Raw genomic sequence first — 14,666 nt, 5'->3', positions numbered from 1 at the left:
AGTGGTAGCGTGTAGTGGAAGGCAATTCACACATGTTTCCTCTTTGTGTCAAGAAAATTGCATGCATGTTTTTTCTCCCTCAATTCAAAATGTTTTTATTCACTTTATGTGTTCTAACAGAAAGGTGAGTATGACTTGATACCACAGTACATAAGTAGGCCGGAGTGAGGGCACTACATTTGCTCTGAGGCGGTTTTTCGAAAGGTGCAGTTGTCACCAAGTGTATGTGTGTGTGTTCCTCCTGGGAGTGTGAGCGTATGCAGCAGGCCCAGAGTCAGAGACTAAATGACAACTCTGCTCCCAGGCCCTCTGGGAGAATACCAGCTCTGCCAATCAGAGTCCTTGTCAGGCAGCGCGAAAGTTCAGCTTCTCTCACACTCTAAGAATCGCGGCTCCTCATGCTATGTGTGATGTGTTGGTGCACAGGCTATAATAAAATAGAAACACAAAATAGACAATAAACTATTTGTTCAGATATGATTATGGATGTAATCATTTATCTAGAATGATAACCTCCGTATATTTTTTCATTTGTGTATAGTGACTAATTTCGTTGCTTCTGTAGTTGGTGTTTAGTTGCTCATAATTAGCATAATGAACCGACTACTACTGTCATTATGATAGCTACTGCAAAAAGCAAAATCTACTTCTACTAATGCAAATTATAAAATAATAATGCAATACACACGACACAATGCTTCACAAGAAAGGTCAATAGAAATAAACACAATGTCCTAAAATTACTGGTCAAACAGTACAGACCTATCAGTGCAGTCAATTTATTTTCCTGATGCGTTTCATTTTTCCTCAAGGTGATTGGTGATATAGAGGGCGCTGATACCAGATGCAACATGGGGCCACAACTCACTAACCTGGGCTTCCATTGTCAAAAGGACGAAGAAGAAGGCTCAAGCATCCACCAACATGTTCAGAAGAGGAGGAAGCCATTTTGGAGTGAGTGCCAGGTCCCTGAGGGGTTGTGTATTCGGGGAGATTTTACTGACATTATAATTTACGTTAAGACAATCTGGATAAACTCTTCAAAAGCATGTGCCCTTAAGTTTGATTGGCAGTAAGGGCTTTTTTTCTTGTATTGATTTAATTGGGTTGTTTATCTAACTGTATTTTTACTTGTTGGTTGTTTCTTCCCCACAGGATCCCACCGTGTTGAGCCAATAGGAGAGAGTGGGTGTGGCTTTAATTTGGAACTCCAAGAGCTGAGCCGATGATGTTAATACATTGTTAGCAGGAGCAGGTGTTGTCTATATAAATATATATACATTTATTTATTTATTTATTTATTTAGTCATATTTATATGGCATCCTTAATCTCTATGTACAAACATATAGTAAACCACTTGACATTTATTTTCCTTAGGAGGGTTGACAATATTGATAACAATACAATACCCAGTGCAAAATAAAGCCTTCTATCTACATTGATGTTAATACCTTATTTATTTAAAAACTATAATTTAACAAAATATGTGTGTTAGACTCAAGGCAATCTTAGAAACAGTAGTCTGTACTAGATAATAGCTTCATCAACGTATGAACCATTTTGTGACATAGAAAACAAAAATGGTCAGCAGACGCGCAGCGCTGCCCAGACACGGTGAAACATGCAGATTCCCAAAGTCACTAATCGCTAGATGAATGATAAAATACCAATATTTGGTCCACGTCAAGCGGGATAATATCCAGGGCGGAGTGATGCCTATCGGTGATGTGTCCTCTGGCCCGTGCTCACCGTAATGAAGCAGCTCACAAATCAGGCCGTAATGGCCGCCTACTTACACATATTGTTAATTAAAGGTTGTGAGCTTATTAGCATGTGTCTCCGGCACGGGGCGAGAAGGAGGATCCGCAGCGGCAGTGGGGGTCTGCCGCTGTCGCCGAAGAGCAGGGTTGTAAAGGTTTTATAGATAGCTAACCTATCATACTAAACCCATAGCCCCCTAAAATGGGATCTTAATAACCTGTCATTTTCATTGATGATGATTCTCCCTTTATGGGCGGCCATTATGGATCAAGTTCTGTGGCCTGGGCGGGGAAGGGTGGTGGCGGGCATTTGGGATTGTCGTTAGGGGCGCGGGACGACGGGGGGCTGGGGGACGACGACTTACTTTGGCCTTGAGGTTGATGGCTGCTCGGCTCCTTTGTATTAATTGCACACACAATCATGCACACACACACACACACACACACACACACACACACACACACACACACACACACACACACACGCCCGGCACAAAAACATACGCACAATCCCAAGCACATACCTTACCCTTCCTAAAATCATCAAAAGCGAATGTCGTTCAAGTCCAGGGATTGTGTGTCAATACCGTGTGCTCCTCGGCTAATGACATTGGGAGCCCGGGTTTATCTCCGTTGTGTTTTCAGCGTTAGGACAGGATGTGTGATGCTGTCTGTCGTATGACAATGGCCAGAGCCCTGCAGAGCTAATGCGCTCCAATTAGAGATCACTCCATTAACAGTGACAGAGCTACACCCACCGATTCAATCAGGCCCCCTAATGAACGCTAAGCAGAGACCCTGGCTCTCCGAGATGACAGGAAGCCCTGCTCGCTCTCTCTTTCTACCCCCTCCCTCTCGCCGTCCCTCTCTCCTGTCTGCCTGTCTGTCTGCCTGAATGTCTGCCGTTCCTTTCATCCGTCTCTCTGTCTGATTTGAATCTCTCCGTCCCGCCTCTCTGGCTGCCTGCTTGTCGTTCCTTTCTTGGGGTCTATCTATCTGTCTGGCTGTCTGGCAGGCTGTATGTCGGATTGCTTTCCTGTTTGCCTCTCTGTCTGTATGTCTGCCTACTTTCCTGTCCGTCTGCTGGTCTGTCTGTCTGTCTGTCTTTATCTGCCCACCTGCCTCGGTCTTCTATCTTCTTTCTTTTTATTTCAATTCTCTTCAGGTCTTTGTTGTCGGTGTTTTCCTCTCTGCGGCGCTTGACGACAAAACTGTTTGTCGTCAAGGTCACATTTTCAGAATGGAACAACACAGCAAAGCAAAGAGTGATACATATTCCATCGGCCCGGGCGTTTGTTTTGATATGTTAAAATGGGTTTGATATGTTAATAAGCCACCCATTCGTCCTCCCTGGCTGTTGTTCTTTTTCACTTCCTGGTTTACTTTGTGTGTGCTTTTGTGGAAGTGTTTCATCTATTCATCAGCGGCAAAACTATGCCCCCCCTACACACACAAACACTCACACACACACAAAAATACACACCCCAAAAAAATGTTCAGTTGCTACTCTCCAACATAAAGTGGGAATGGGACAAAAGGTATTTCAACGGTTCAAATATTTGATTGTTAATGACAAACACCATTTCACCACAAATTTAAAATTCAAATCACTCCCTGGGAGCCATTTTTCTTGTCTGGGGGTGGGGAGCCAAACATGCCGCCAGGTCTGTCTCCCACAATTGCTGATTTAAGTAAAAAAAGAAAATCAAACCCCCCCTTTTTATTTTTTTTGCTGCGCTATCATAAAGGAGCTGCAACTTTTTACCCCATAAAAGGAAACGAAGAAAAAACGAGTGCATCGGCAATGGAGAGCGAGGCTCAACCCGGAGGATGTTGGGTGTGGGGGGGGGGGGGGGGGGGGGCGACGGGGAAAGAGACGGGAAGGGGGGGGGGGGGGGGGGGGGGGGGGTTTAAAACATAAAAAAGAAAGAAAGAAAAATAACACTTTGTCTAATTCTATATTGATGTAGCTGCTGAGCTGGAGGTGCTCACGTGAAACAGTTTGCATTTAGCAGGAGCCCCTGCCGCCATCGCTGAGCCTCCGCCCCACACACACACACACACACACACACACTCACACTCACACTCACACTCACACTCACACCGGGCAGGGCAGGGCAAGCCCTCGCGGCAGGGTTGGTGGCGACGCGGCTCGGCTCGGTTCGTTTGAATTAAAAGGTTGTCCGTCGCCACGGAATAAAAATAAATTTGAATTCGTCGGTTGAGAAAAAGTGTCAGGTTTTGTTTTTCTACAGCAAAGAACGCATTGCTTAGTGTTTTTTTTCATTAAAAACGTTCACACGTTGGCCGTCCGTAGCCGTCGTATGCTCTGGCTAGTCGCGGCGATGATGATGAAGTGTGTTACGACGTGTTGAGATTGTTGTTTTTGTTCGAAGCTTCTTTGAGATAAGAGATAGACACATCGCCCTTTTTATTGAGGCTCTGTTCAAACATTTATAGTTACCTGAATTTTATATATTTTTACTACCCTACAGGTGTGATCTGCAATTCATTTACACAATTTTGAATAAGTTTGACTTTGTTATTTAACAAGGGTTTTCATGCTCGTTCAATAAGGAAGGTCAACATTGTTGGATCCTTTCCAGTGAGCAAACCTGCTTTTCACTCTGGGATTAATGCTACAGGTTGAGCCAAACGGTATAAAGCCCATGTTGAGTCTCCCTTGATGCTTTACATTGATCAAACCCCCAAGCCCCTTACAGGAGCATGTCTCACGTCCACATTCTCTGCTGCCGAATCTGGTAATCTCATCATCAGCAATGCTACGATATTGTATTAGCTTGTTGTTTTGTCGTTGTTTTTGTCCGTCCGTCCTCCGTCCAACCCGCAGTAAACTACAGGGATTTGTTTACTGCAACCTGGACACTGTACAGGTCACTGTAGTAACACAGCCACCAGGACGATATGCAAACCATAAACGGTCCCAGCCTCTTGCACCTTTTTTTGGATTTAGGCCTTCTGTACTGCCCCTCACGTCTCCGTTGACCCCCTGAACGTGGCTCTCTGTGCTGCTGAAACCCCCATGAATGCACTCCACCACCGCCTTGTCCTATAGATGGAGAGGGGGGGGGGGGGGGGGAAGGGGGGAGGGACGGAGGCCCCGTATGGAGAGACACGCGTCAACGTTGCCGTGCCATATTTCCGAGGCATCTGGATGGATCATGTGCCTCTCCGCACACATTTATTTATTTCCCCCCCACCCCCCACCCCCCCTCTTCCAGAGCGGTGTTGGGGAAAAGGCAGATGTCCTTCCTCGCAGGAAAAGAAGACCAGAAAAAAGTGTAAAATAATAATTTGCAATGAGAAGAAAGTAAGAGGTGGGGTTATGGGGGCACGAGGGAGGGAAACGAGTGGTGTATGGACAAAAAAACACGATGATATTTATATATATATATATATTCATTTTTTTTATTATTTATATATATAATTATATGAATATGCAAATTGTGTCACGACGTGGAACCCGGTAATGAGTGGGGAATGTTGTCGCCGTCTTTCATTATGCAGAGGTCATTGCTTAATGCCAGGCAGCTGGGCCCAGCTTCTTCTCCCTGCCCCCCCACCCCTCATCCACCCCCACCCCCCCCCAAGACCTCCTGTCCTCTTCAAGCTACTTCAACCAAACTACAGTCTGGCATATAAAAAAAGGCATATATATGTATAAAGTCAAGATTATAAAGGCAAACCCCACTTGATTATAGACACATGTGCGCACGTAGGCTACTGTGTGTTTTTGTGCGTGTGGGCAAATAAGTAATCAGGAAAAAGTTGGCAATTGTTAGCAAATTTACGGTTTGCTTCCATGCACATTTGTACATATAGGCTTCATGCAAACCTCACCCACATGCATGTGTTTGATTCCCAGTGTGTGAAGGGTTGCAAAGTTGGCCACAGACACAAACAACCCATGTTGATGATTCTGTTAGCGCCTGGTCCTTATCGTTATGTCCTTCTCAAGAGTCCACACTTTGATATCAGGAGTATTAAGAACCTTTCTTCCTTCACTTCTTTATCTAAATATTTTCCCCAAGATCTATGACAGCATCTGCCCACCATTGAGCTATGGGGGCTACCATTAGGTAAATCTCTCTCTCTCTCTCTCTCTCTCTCTCTCTCTCTCTCTCTCTCTCTCTCTCTCTCTCTCTCTCTCTCTCTCTCTCTCTCTCTCTCTCTCTCGGCCAACTCACACTCACCCCCTCTCTCACTCTCTCAAATGCACTCTTCAAATAATCCTGTGTTTGAATGCTAAAAATGTAATGAACTTCACGGTTCATTGTGTCTGACATTGCTTAATTAATGGGTGCATTTAAAGTACATAGGGCCCCGGTAATTGATTTATATGCATGATTTGCACATACAGCTGTTGGTTCCTGTAGGAGACTCATCACTCAAACCGTGGCTGCTGCTGCTGATGATGAGGCTGGCTAGGTAATGGTGGAACAGTCGATCCATCCCCATTTTTTTTTACATATATACGATTCATTTTGTTTATTTGTCAATTTATTTGTTATTATGTTGTTATTTTTACGATGAGGTTGGGTTTGGTGTTAGTTTTTTTATGTCCCATTTCCAGCAGAACATAAATTATACGAAATGTCCCAATTTCTTTTAACTTAATTCGGCAATTAACCCAATGAGTGTACAGGGGACGACATCAGGCAGTGTTTCCTTTATAAGACGCTGCATGTTTGGGCCTGGACCCGGTTGGTTTTGAGCCACACAGGGCAATTAAACCTTCTCACGCTATCATGGCGCTTCAGCTTGGCTGTCTCTCGCTATTAGTCAGCGTGGTTGGGCTCTCCAGAAAGACTGCTTGGGTTAACGCCTCTGTCAGGACTCGCAGGATTCCTGACAATACTTTGGTGGTATTCCACACACACCTGCCCCCCACCCCCCCTTTGCTTGTCCGCGACACGATGTTCTGATTGAGCATAAGCAGTGTGATGGAAAACATAAAAAAAATATGAAATAAGTCACATGAAAGAACATTTGTTTTTCCAAAGAATAAGGTCTAGCCACTGTCTGATTCGAACGTGACGTCATGCCCATGTGACATTAAAGTCAAGACATTAGTCAGGCTTTGTCCCATGCGGTTTAAATGTTCCACACATCTTTGAAAAGTATGCCAACAAAAGTGGCTGAACTGAGTGAACTACCATCAGTCAATCACCTTTCAGAATGAATAAGACCAGGTCAGCAAGGGCTGATCATGAATCTCATCTCATTGTATTCATGAGCCTGCGTCTGGTTGTAGCGGTGGAGAGAGGTGTTGAACGCCCGCTCTGGAGACCCAGGATAAGAGTGGCTCATGGTCATGGATGTAATGATGTAATTTGGGAATCATAACGACGTTGCGTGAATTGTAATATCAATTGTACCCCGGTGTCGAATCACAGGGTGCGACCAGTACAGAGTGTCTGTTCCGAGACCTGCCGGAGATCCGGACTCTCATCACCCTGAAGAAGCTGGCTGAGGAAGAAAGCGATGAAGACGATGGGCAGCAGCCCCACCCACACCCTGATGCTGGATCCATCAGCCACACTGGTAACAGCATGGCACCGGTCAGAGAGAGATGTTGCGTCATGGGATTTATTTATAATTTAGACACTCCATGTTGTCATTCTTACATCAGCTGCTTGCAGCATCGGTCACGCTGTGTTCACGATAATGCTAATCAGGTTCATACGGCCATATATGTTTTACCGTCAGCTGGAACCCTGTAATCGGGGGATGGGGTGGGGGGGGGGGGGGGTTATTTGATATATTTATTCATACATTTATCTATTTATGAATATGTTCATTCATTATTCAGGAATGTGTCTGTTTGTGAGTTCCACACTCACGGTGTGGATGGTTTGTTCCTACTGCACCTGACATCTATGCTGTGCGTACCATTTAGCCTCACGGTGTCCCCTGCTTGTGTTTGCTTAGTCAAACCATACAGGGTTTGCTTATAATTATTGTTTCGTGTGGAAAATCTGGGGGTCAGTGGCCCCTGTAACCATTATTTGTTTTTTTACCGAACCCTCTGTGGAGCCCAGATCAATCTCTCACTTGGAGAACATTTCTAGCATATTTCAATCACCAGCCTATTGATTTTCTTTTCCCATGCACAGACCCTCTTTGTAAAAGAGAGGTGGTCTCGTGCACAACAGATATTGGAAGCAGCCCGCAGTGTGCGAACACACACACATACCTGCAGTTGTACATATGCACTCGTGCTCGTTCACACACGCAAGCACACTGCACACACACACACACACACACACACACACACACACACACACACACACACACACACACACACACACACACACACACACACACACACACTGTTCATTTATTCATTGCTGTGTAGACACCCATAGGCATTTCTTTGTACGAAATACATGCATCGGCATATTTAGTGACTTTTGATCACTGCCACACAAACACACACACACACACACACACATGCCGTCTCCTTGTTAAGCAGACAGCAAGTGAACCATGTCCTCACTGAAGTGTCTCACTCTTTTTATTACACATACTAATCAATATGGAGTGGCCTTGGACCAGGGAGCAGCCACCTCCTCTCTCTCCCCTACACCAACGCCCCTCTCTCAGCCTTGTGCCGCTGAAATGTCCCTCTCCTCGCCCTGCACCTTCAACTTCACCTTCACGTCCATCCATCCATCTATTCACCTAGCCCCTCCCCCCTCATCTGTAATCACATCCTGTGTACCTTTAGCCTCCCGCCATCCATCCATCCATCCACCTGCCTGCCCCTTCACCTCCACCTTCAGATCTGTCCGTCCATCCATTCACCTCCACCTCCTCCCCATGTGGAGGAGATCCATCCAGCGCCCGTACATCCACCCTTTCATCCATCCACCTGCGTCATACTTTCATCCATCCATCTGCAACTCCATTTCGGTCTACACAACCAGGCACAGAGTTTGCATCATTCAATCTCAATTCACCACATGAATCCACCATTTATGTTGACATGACTCTGTGTGTGTGTGCGTGCGCGTGTGTGTGTGTGTGTGTTATGTGTGTGTGTGTGTGTTGCCCAGCTCATTCCTCCATCCGACCATTCCGTCCATCAGCACTAAAGCCTGCCATGGTTAGAAAATAAGATAGCCTATTTTTTGTGGTTGTCCTCTGTTCTGACATGCAACACACAGTGATGGATAGAAAGTGTAAAATATAAGGAGAGAAACTTTACGGGAATGTTTGATGGTTACACCAAAAGATTGGGAGAGGGAATGGGAGGCAGACAGAGGAAGGGAGGGATGGAGAGAGAGAGACAGAGAAAGAGAAGGACAGCTTTATTGTCATACATAACATGGCTGTACAGGGGAGAGTGATTTGGATATTAATAATATATTAGTTTTGCAGACCACCATCCACAATGTCTGAAAACACCATGAAACCTAATTATTTTCTGTGTGTGTGTGTGTGTGTGTGAGTGTGGATTTATACATGGGAATGTGTGCGTCTGCATGTGCATACACACACAACATACATATACACGCAAGCATGCACACACACGCACGCACGCACGCACGCGTGCACGCGCACACACACACACACACACACACACACACACACACACACACACACACACACACACACACACACACACACACACACACACACACACACACACACACACACACACACACAACCAAGTAGATTGGGATTTGAAATCATTCACGATGCATGTCCCTTACATGCAAATTGAGGACGAATGTTTTTCAATGCAGACGGATCGGGTTCAAATTGTGCTACCGTTTGGCAATGACAGAGAAGCCAATGCAAGCCTTGTCCACGTGTGTGATCTGTCGACATAGCCAGCACAGTGTTGTATGAGAGCTGAGGGCCCCTGGAGCCAACAGGGCCCGGAGACAAAAGAGGTGCTTAGGCTTTAGGGTAGGGTGGGGAGGGGACAGAGCTGAAAGATTGTGCTGGAATTTGTCAAAAGCCAATAATCATTCTGGCGCAGGAGAGGAGTACTACATCAGAGTGGGCGAATCAATATCACATTACTTTGAGTATGGGGGAGTATATACAAGACTCATCAAATTGATTATTTTTGATGCTACAATGGCAGTTTCATTTTGCGAGCTCCCCTCAACAGCAACTACTGTTCAATTACGGGCCCCAGTGTGTGTGTGTGTGTGTGTGTGTGTGTGTGTGTGTGTGTGTGTGTGTGTGTGTGTGTGTGTGGGTTGAATAAAAAGACAAATGGGTATTTATTTGATAAAAAAAAGCCTTTCTGGGAATTGAAATGAGAAATGGCATGTCAAAGTCATGCACTGGTTAAAAGATGACTTCTTTCATTGGACATTGAAATTTCATGAATATATTTTCCAAAGGCCCTCGAAAAACAGAATTCATCATGGGGTTTGTACAGGCCATAATGTCACAGCAAAGATTAGTCAGTTTCCTAATGTCCTGTTCACGTGCATGCTGTGGCATTTGTTTGTATGTTAATGACAAAGTATTCTGGCCTGCAAAAAAACACAATGCATTGTTTTGTCTAAAACCTATTTACGACACATGTTGAGAAATTACACAAAAATGATGAACGTGAATAGCCACAGTGCTATCCATACCACGTTGCATACATACAATCTAATTTTATATTTAACAGCAGGCCCAACCAAGCAATGGAAATGCACGTACAATCGTAGTGTATAAAATGTGACAGCACCACAAAATAAATCCACAAACCTCAGCACAAAACCCTAGGAGACACTTCCAGGCCAGGCACTGAAGAGACGCTATAGCACCGTACACATAGACACATGTCTCCCCTCGCTCGTAACCCCAACTTTAGCTCACTTTGCATTCCATAAGAAGTTGTGAACCGTCTGTTAATGACGGTCCAACTGTTGCTAAGAACCGCCTCCACTCCCGCCAACCCACCCCCCCCATCCTCCCCTTCCCCACTCCGTCTTAATAGCTCGAGGTCTTCAATATGGGGCCATCATGAGCGACAAGGCGCAGCGGCTCCTTGGATGATTAAAAAGTCATTTCCTTAACTGTCCTCCCAGGATTTGCGCCTTTTTTTTTTTTTGGTAGCAAAAGAAAAAACAGAAAAAACATTAAATTGCTCCAATCAAGCATAAACGTCTCCTGCTTGTGGTGTAATTTGTACTGCTGTTCGCATGGTGGCTGCTTATTTGTCATTCTTTTCCTTTGGCGCTTTTCCCAACTGCCTTGATCAACAATTAATGGTTGAAATTGCTTCTCTGTTACTTATGGCTGCGGAGGCAGATGTGGCTATGGCAAAAAATTACAGAAAAAAAGAAGAGGAGGGAAGAGAAAGACGACACATGGGTTTAATTGTACATTAGGAAATGAGTTCAAGTTTGTTGCGATAGTCTTGCTCCTTTTCCCCTTTCTTTCTTATAATAGTTTTGGTAGACTGGTGACAGATTTCCGTGCCCTTCATTTTCCATATTTCTTGTTCTGCAATGCGGCGTCTCTGAATTATTGCTTTATTTTTCTATCTCTCGCTCTCTCGCATCCATCCAAAATAGAATGGTCTGGGGTACTCTTGACCATTCTATTTCCTCTCAACAACCACCCTCTCTCTCTCACTCTCTCTCTCACCCTCCCTCTCTCTCTCTCTCTCTCTCTCTCTCTCTCTCTCTCGCTCTTTCTCTCACACTCTCTCTCTCTCTATCTCTCCCCCGTCTCTCTCACTCACCCATCAATCGCTCTCTCTATCTCTCTCTCTCTCTCCCTCCATCCCTCTCTCTCTATATCTCTCTCTCTCTCTCTCTCTCTCTCTCTCTCTCCCCCTCCCTCCCTCTCTCTCTCTCTCTCCCCACACAATGACCTTTAGTCTTTTTTCCTCTCCCCCCCTTCATTGTGGGGACAGGGCTGGGGCCTGGCATCTGATAGAATCAATATTCTATTATGATAGTGCGTGGAGCGTGTGGGGCTTTACAACTCTGCTGTAATAGTCTCCTTATTTCATCCCATGGCAGCGCATGGCCTCAGGGAGCCTGCAGCCTTCTCCCGGGCTCTACGCTCCCAGCATCGCCCCATTTCCATTACCGCCACAGACCTCGCTCCCCTCCTCCACCACCACCACCCACCCTCCATGACCAGAGGGCTGGGGGGCTGCGGGGGTTGGGGGGGACAGAGGGGGAAAGGGGGGGAGGTTTGACCGCGAGGTGGGGGCTGAGAGGGCCTGGGACCAATGTGTGTCAATAGACTGTGTAATAGCCAGGTCTGGGTGAGATGCTAGGGAAATGGCTTGGTAAAAGGATTTCAAGTATTGAAAAAGATAAGAGAGATAATTGCCTGGCTGTATCCCTTTTTTTTTTTGTATTTGGAGTTTTGTACTCTCCGTGTTTGGCCATGTGTATTTTATTGTCTGGGACAAATTCAAGCAACGTCATCTAGTGTTTGAACCCCGGTACGCTATGTTTTTATTTTGCGGACGATACAATGTGACAAATCTCGTCCATTATGTGGCTGAATCGATGCGTAGGCCACCGGCCACCCATTCAAAAGAGACTCTGTCGGTGGGGCCTGTTTTCCTGGAAAGAACCTTTCTAAAAAAACAGGGAGTGTGTTCAGAGATCAGAGTTAGCTGGGAGACATGTCACCCAGTGCATCGTACCCAAAGCGAGTGCGTTATTATTAAGTAGATCAACCGAGGCCTCACATTCACTCGGCTGGTCAGATGGGAGAGCTAAATGCCAAACGTTAGCATGTTAAAAGATTGCGGATTTCTATGAGGGCTCCCATAAAATTTCATGCCACTATGGACACCATTCTGCAATAATTAACTGATGTGATTGTCTACGCAGCCGAGCGTGCGGAGAAACCGCTGCGTTTAAATGTCATTTAGGCAATAGCGCGGATGTCTTTTCTTTCTAATCGGGGAATAAAAACATTATAAGGTTAACACGGACCGGCGATGAGACGTAGCTTAATACGCTCTAGCAGCCATGCTCTGCTCAACCCTGCGCCCAAAACTATTTCACTCCAAAATGTCACAATTTTACTTCTCAAGCTCCCCAACCCTGCTACAAATGGGTCGGTGTAAAATATTATGTTAAATATACCCATAAGTCACAGCCATCCAACACAAACGCTTCCGCTTCCGATCTTTTCCAAATATATCACAGGTCTATTTTTCCACGCTAATATTCATCCAGGAACGGCATTTTGCTGATGCATTTCTTTCCATTCCCCGGGAAAAGAACTGAACAAACAAAAACAAAACAAGTTGTCCCCTGACTATGAAATCAGGCTCTTCAAGAACCCCCCACCACCCCCAAAACCCCTCAGCCCCTCCACACACACACACACACTCACACACACACCCCTCCAACCCCCCAACGCCCCCTTAAACCCGTCCCCACCTCTCCCTTTGATTGAGAGCTCAACGACGGGAGGATGCGTGATGAGACCCCCCCCGCCCCAACCCCCGCTCATCTCATATTCATCATGATGTAACCGTGAGCAACCAGGATGTAAATTACCTACGTCTGGCATCATTCCAGCACATGCTATAAATGAGGTAATCGTCCTTGACTATAAAATTTGCATATTCAAGACTTAATTGCTGTCATTACATTTTTTGCGTAATTCTATTAATTTAACAGAATGGGGGATTGGAGGCCTTTTTATAGTTATAATTTGCAGTAAAACAATGTAGTCCCAAAATAGAAAAAAAAAGATAGGTAGGGGGCAAGAAGGGACGTTCAGTGAAATTCCGGCCCTCGGAACATCGCCTTGATCATGTGGATCCATCAAAGAAACACGCAAACACAATCAACATGCAAACAGAGACAAAAAACTTTTCTCTGCCAAGATGCAATCAAACAAGAAGCTGCAGAGTATCTCTGTGTGTGTGTGTGTGTGTGTGTGTGTGTGTGTGTGTGTGTGTGTGTGTGTGTGTGTGTGTGTGTGTGTGTGTGTGGCCCCAGCAGACCTACATTAAAAACTCTCTGGGTCACACCCGGTCAGAGACAGGAAGTGCATCATTAAACGGGCCACGTCTCGTTATCACATTGTGTGGGACAAATGAAGCCTGCGTCTCCTTAACAAAAAAAAGCAGACGAGATTAGGGGCCCTCCTCCTTTCAGCCGCGCTCCGTCCTTAACCTCCTTTTGTGTGTGCGCGCGCGCGGTACGGGATGTCGTCGAGCGTGCTCAGCCAGGCTGAAGGGTGCAATAGAAGGGTGCAGGCGGGAGCGGGCTTATGACACGGAACAACGGAGCCATCAACTCCCATTTATGATTCCCGCCGTGACCTCGGCAAAGACTTCGGCGAGGTTCAGAAGCGCGCCCGGCTAAGTGCCAACAACATTCTGCAACCCGCTGCACTTCCCCGCACTTTGCTGACCTTAAAAGTGTGGCCTCAATTTCACCGAAAGGCTAAAAGAACGCACACGCACGTACGCTCACGTACACAGACTCCGGCCCCTTCCCCGTGCTGCCTTTGCCTGCGTGTGTCGACTCTGTGTAGCGATGGCCTACTTTTATTGTGCTGCGAATCATTCTTTGTTGTTTGCTGTTCCTCTTTCCTCGGAAAAGGGGAAACAGCGGAGGTATTACGTGGACGTAATGACGTTACGTGTGCTGTTTGTTCTGTCATGCGGCAATATGTAAAGTTGTTCATAGAAATCTTTGAAATAGACAAAGCTCATTATTTGGTCCATCGGTTTCGTAACCTTTCAGGTGAGAAAGAAAAAGCGATGGGCAACGTCTCAAATTATGACCTCTGGGATCTACTTTTGACTCTAGCATTGCAGCCAATTCTAAATTCAGCTAGCAGGCTTCAGCAGAGATATGAGATAAGCAAATCACATCCGGTCAAACACATCCATTCCTGTGGGCCTAAAACCTGCCAAAATACGATTTGGATTT

The sequence above is a fragment of the Gadus macrocephalus genome, chromosome 23, assembly GCF_031168955.1.
Source record: "Gadus macrocephalus chromosome 23, ASM3116895v1".
Classification (NCBI taxonomy): domain Eukaryota; kingdom Metazoa; phylum Chordata; class Actinopteri; order Gadiformes; family Gadidae; genus Gadus; species Gadus macrocephalus.
This window is presented reverse-complemented; position numbering follows the sequence as displayed.